Source organism: Rhinolophus sinicus, linkage group LG14 (genome assembly GCF_036562045.2).
Source record: "Rhinolophus sinicus isolate RSC01 linkage group LG14, ASM3656204v1, whole genome shotgun sequence".
Lineage (NCBI taxonomy): Eukaryota > Metazoa > Chordata > Mammalia > Chiroptera > Rhinolophidae > Rhinolophus > Rhinolophus sinicus.
Window position 1 is genome coordinate 27173522 of NC_133763.1, and position 6000 is coordinate 27179521.

The following is a 6000-nucleotide window of genomic DNA, read 5'->3' on the forward strand; positions in this document are numbered from 1 at the left end:
TCTGCACATTCGGAAACACTGTCATTACCATCAGAGCTAAGTACACAAGTGAGTCTAAGCCTGTTGTTAGTTGTCTCCAGTAATCACAGACCCAGACACACAACTCTTTGGAGAGGCCAGGGGCAGCTGCCACCCACACCCGGCCCCCACAACCACCATCAGGACCCAGGCATGTTCTGGCCCACCCCACCCTATCTCACCACCACCCTGTCCCTGAGCCACAGGGTCTAATCCCAGTGCCAGTCTGGAGGTGCAACCCCCATCTCCATCCCTAGCCCTGGTTTTCACTCCCCACACTCTATGGATCACAGGGTCCATTACCACCCCACCCCCAATATATGGAGATAAAAGAAAGGGGGGTGTGGAGACATCTCTGACGTAATATGCAAGCAGGGAGCTGAGATCTCATACAATGACTTCTCTCCAGTAGCTCTTTAACAAGAGCCTTTTACAGTGTACGATAATGTTTCTCAATTTTGTATTCATTCAGTTCTTCCCAGGTTAATGGGCAGCTCTGATCACCACGAACCCTGAGATCCAAGAAGTCACAGAGTGAACTTGCTTCCTAGTGGCACCTACGGAAGACCCAAAGCCATCTGAGCCTCCTCTGTGACCCAGGAGAGCACCCACCCCACTCCCCACTGCTGGGCCAAATTACAATGTCTAATTTTCAGAGCATGCACGAACCCAATTTTCTCATTAGGATGACTTCTCACATCTCCGTGGCTTCTGCTCCATGGAGGATCATAGCATGAGAATTTCTCTGCTCCTCTCAAGAGTCCCAAAGATTTCTATACCAAAGCGAACCCTCTATAAGGTCTGTTCCAGTTCCTAGTCAAAGCACTGGGGGGGATTCATATAATCAAGAACTTAGGAAGAGGTGCTGCAAGAAAAAAATCTCCAGATAATAAAGTCTAAGCAATGTTTCAATATCAAATATGTCAATTTTCTTTTGGAGCTGTTAAATGGAATATTACTTCTATTTGACAGATTCAAAAGCAAGAGAATAACTTTTTCATTTCTGTGAAAATCAGGTTTCCAAGGACAAGAAAAAGAATAATAAATGAAAGGAATCTAAGGCCAGATAAGCTAAGGGAGGCATTTTGCCTTATGCATTTTATTCTTCTGCAAGATGCAATGATCCTGATATTAGTTCTTTTGTGTAAATACCTATGAGTGGGATTGCTGGATCATATGGTAATTCAGTTTTAATTCTGGGAATAACCATCAACAGACAGAGAAGTTGTGATATATATACAGAGGGTACAAAAAATGTATACATATTTTAAGAAAGGAAAACTGTATTAAAATTGTAATACTTAATATATGCCAATAACAAAAGATGAATACAAGCCACATTTGACTTTTGCAATTACAAGAGGTCCTCAAAGTGGTTACCATCAGCGTCCAGATACTTCTGATCACAGCAAACTACTTACTGTTTGAGCAACGTTGACCAAAGTGTCCACTTGTATACATTTTTTGGCACCCCTGGTGTGTGTGTGTGTGTGTGTGTGTGTGTGTATGTACATATATATGTGTACACACATATATGTGTATACACACACACACACACAGTGGAACATTAGTAAACCTGTAAAAAGAAGATTCTGCCATACATGACAACATGGATGAACCTTGAGAACATTATGCTAAGTGAAATAAGCCAGACTCAAAGAGACAAATACTGCATGATTCCACTTATATGAGGTGTCTAAAGTAGTCAAACTTATAGAAGCAGAAAGTAGAAAGATGGCTGCCAGGTGTTGTGAGGAGAGGAGATGGGGAGATTTTTGTCCAGTGGGTATAAAGTTTCAGTTATACAAGATGCCTAAGTTCTAGAGACCCACTGTACAACACCGTGCTCATAGTTAACAATACTGTACTGTACATTCAAAATTTTGCTAAGAGAGTAAATCTCAAGGTATTTGTTATACAATTAAAAAAAAGATAAGCATATGGAGTGACAGCTCCCCGCATTCCCTCTGCAGTCTTGCAGAACTTGAAGCTTTTGCTCATACTGCTCTCTCTGGAAGGCCCTTTCCTCCTCACTCCTCTTCCTACATGTCTAAGGTGCATGGGCCCTCATTACTCTGTTACATGTGGAAGGCAAGTGAGGCTGTCGGATGCCATGTCTCCAAGACTCTCTGTGCCACATCACACGAGAGCACATCTTCCCTATGGTTACAGACGCTCAGGTCTCTGACTTGAGGAAGAAGGTATTGACTTTTCAGGGTTGTTTTGAGGAATAAATGAGTAATTTACATTAGTATGGTATGTACTTAGAACAGTATATAGTGTTAGATATTATTTGTATTGTCATTAATAATATTAGTATATCATTTCTTAAAAGCACTTCCTCTGACATGTTTTCATTCCCTTATCTACTGTTTCCATATGTTTATGTTGTTTTCCATAAAAAGGCTTATTAATTCTATGTTTGGCCCAAATTTAAATAATCAAACATCCTTTTTATTAGTCCCATTAAAAAACCACAGTCATTGAATGAAATTTGTTGATATGTGGCAACTGCCCTGTGGATACTGCAAGGTTGCAGTGACCCTGCATGTGTCCCCACTGTCAATATTTGTGTAATTATTTTGCTTTTGTGGTGTGTTTTGTTTCAGGCTGGTGGGGAGGGGAGTGTGAAGAAGTCAGCAATCAGGATTGTTCTCCAGGAGTCACTTGTTCTGAAACTAGACCCTATTCTTACAACAGATTCCGTGTCACACCTCCTATTACAATAATTGGAATATGTAATCTCTGTATATACAGAGATTAAAGGATACTACAGGATTCACTATGGTAGAGTAAATCTGGGAACTGCGCTTATAGCATGGGAACTGAGCAATCAAGCTTTTCACACTGTTTGAAGCTGCAGGTTTAACAATGCCAAGGTGGGATGGGCCCAGTCTCCCCATGAATTCATTAATTGTGTTTATTGTACATATTGTCTACCTGTGTCTTTGAGGCATGGGATCATAAAGTATGAATGACAGCACCTCAACTACAAAGCTGTTATTCCTGCTTATTCACGTTCAAAGAGAATTCTGTTGGACTACAACTACTGGGGTCCCAGCTCTTCTTAACAGGCCAACCAGCCCAGAGAAAACCTGAGCAGTGCATTCCACCCTACTGGTAAAGATTAAATCCAATATTATAAATATAAGTAGGTCACCTAGGAAAAAAGTGATTTAAGTTAGGGAGAAAAATACTTATATTTGCTTTAAAAATGTAAGGTAAATATTTAAATCTGACTGCAGAGGACACTCGCGCAGGTACCTGATGTGGCCAGGTTGCTGCGAGCAGCCATGCACCCCAGCCCCGGCTCCGTGCACAGGCTAATGGGGTGCTCCTCAGTGTACTGACAGCTTTCATGGCCCCCGCATCTCCTCACTTGATCCCAGAAGGAGTCTGTGAAAGGCCTGATCAGGTGTGTGGGGAAGTGTCTGCCCCAGAAACGGAGTTCCCCTTTGTGTATCCTCCAGCAATAGCTATTGGGGTTCATCTCTTTTGTACGCTACTTATTTATTCAGTCTTTACTTCCTCTTTCTGGAAAGCCATCCAGCAGGCCACACACTGGGACTTTTGCACACAGACACAGTCATCCTAATTCACAATTAAATAGCAAATATTTTATAAGGGAGCAGAACAAAGGAAGTGGATATTGAAAGAATTATTTGTGTTCATTTCACTTGAATAATTGGAGAATCCCCTAGAAAGTTTTAAAAGTAATCTAGAGACTCAAAGATTTCACATTAAGATAACATTTTCTTTATTTTCTTCACGTTTATGTTTACCTATTGACTTTGGTATTTACTCAATAATCGATACTCGAATCCACATTCTTTATATATTGACCCATGATTGGTCTTACCTGTGTTAAGTGGTTTAAATCTGGATGACACATTATTATAATGATAGACTATAAAAATTTTAGATACAAATTTCCAAGAATAATGCACATTATTGTACAAGAATTTAGGCCCAGTCCCCATACCACGGAATTTACAATCTGTGTTCTGTGTAATTCGACACTGCCTGTCAATATACAATTCACAATGTCTACTATTAATAACTAGGTCAATTAATTGACTTATAATTGTAACATATATGCCTATTTTGATATATTTCAATAAAATTCACCGCATACATTATGAGTTCCAAATGTAATTCCATGAAAGGAAATCAAGCAACTGATCTTGTTAGGAGTCACTGTCAATGTTTTATAAGTAAAACATTATGACTTCTTAAAAGGCTTTTCTAAAACCATACTTAACACTTAATTTTAATTGTTGAGCCATTTGCCAAACTCAACTGGGTAATTAATAATACCAGTGAAAAATATGTTTTGCCAAGAACAGTTGTGTGCTGGAACAACCTTACAGTGGCTTAAAAGAAACACTTTTAATTTTTCAGGAATTTTATAGTAGTTCACAAAAAAACACTTGTTAAATTTTCAGAAATTGTTCAACTTTAACATTGTGAAATACTAAATTATACAAACTTACAATTTAATATATTACAGTAAAGGAAAAATTAATAAGAACTCAAAAATTATCACTTACTATATGTTTTACTCCATTTTACTGTGTCCTATGTTCTTATAGACTTTTACATCTATCATACTGGTGTGGTGGAAGTACTATGTAATGGTGGGCTAATGTGAATCTAGCCCTAATTCAGTGCCTAATCGTATCTCATTGATAGCATGAGGTGGGAATTTATACCACAGAAATCAGCAAATGTCAACAGTAAATCAGGGCTTGATTTATTGTTTTGTTGACTGCCCAGGCTTAAGAAAACAATGAAGTAAATGCTTATAATACAGATGAAACTTAAAAGTGTGTTGTGTATACAGCTGTTACATTGTGAAATAGCACAACAAATTGAGGAACTATTCTTCCAGTTTTCAAAACCTATTATACAATTTAGCAAAGAAGTCACTCGCATCATTGAAGAACAAGTGAAGTTCCAACATCCATCTTCATTGTTTCATTTTCACTTTACTGGCTAATATAATTATGAAAACATAAACCCATAGTCATGTCAAAGTCACTTTTGTACATCTGCTGCAATGCTAGATTGGCTACAGATACAAGATTTCAGCAAAACAACAAACACATTCTTTGAGAATCAGATGGAATTTCTGACAAAGAGTAATGTATTTTTTATTATTATATATAAATTGTGTGCAATATATATAACAGGATGGTTGATAAGAAAAAATATGTATACATACACACACACGAAGCACATGGTGTAAAGTTTGTGTAAGCACACAAAGGCAAGTTCATGAACTTTTATTCTGAAAAGTTTTTGTGAAGTATTTTTTTCTAAAAAGCTGGTTGTGTCTTATTAGTTTCTCTGTGTGTACGAAAATTCTAGCTTATGTAAAGAAGATATGTTTGTGTAAATATTTTTTTCTAAGGAGACAATATGGGATATTTTGTGTTTATAGAAAGAAATAACTCCAATTAAGAAACCTATGTAACTTTACTAACAATTGTCACCCCAATAAACTTTAATTAAAAAAAAGAAAGAAATTTCTTTGGTGATAAGTACCAAAAGGTGATTTACCAAAAATGTTAGTATTTAAAAATGGTTTAGATATGCCCAATCCAGTGTCACTGTGAATCAAGAAGAATTGTACACCTGAAATCTATGTAATTTTGCTGACAATTGTCACCCCAATAAATTTAATAAAAAAAAAAAGAAGTATTGCCCAAGTTTGTCCACTTAAATTATATTTTTGCATAAATACATAATGATTGTATATATCTCAAGATTTAACTTGTTTAAATAAAGGTTTTTCTTTTAATATTTTAGTTATATATATTTTTAAAAATCACACACACACACACACACACACACACACACACTTTTTTAGAAGAAACTAGGAATACACCAACAGCTTTAGTGGCCAGCTTCTCATGAGCTCAGACTGGAGTGTCAACCCAAAGGGGCAGTGAAGGGGTACAAGATCCCATTCCTGTCTCT

At 37.3% G+C, this 6000-nt stretch overlaps 1 long non-coding RNA gene across 3 annotated transcripts in view; it reads left to right on the forward strand.

Moving 5' to 3' along the window:
• Positions 1-5724, forward strand: part of LOC141568554 (uncharacterized) — a 58451-nt gene extending 52727 nt beyond the window's left edge. For 2 of the 3 annotated variants that reach the window (XR_012491704.1, XR_012491702.1), the window contains one exon: positions 2628-5724. This is a non-coding gene — a long non-coding RNA (uncharacterized LOC141568554). Of the gene's footprint in view, positions 1-490; positions 818-2627 lie in introns of all 3 variants that reach the window. The other variant, XR_012491703.1, reaches the window with a different exon arrangement.
• The last annotated feature ends 276 nt before the right edge of the window (positions 5725-6000 follow it).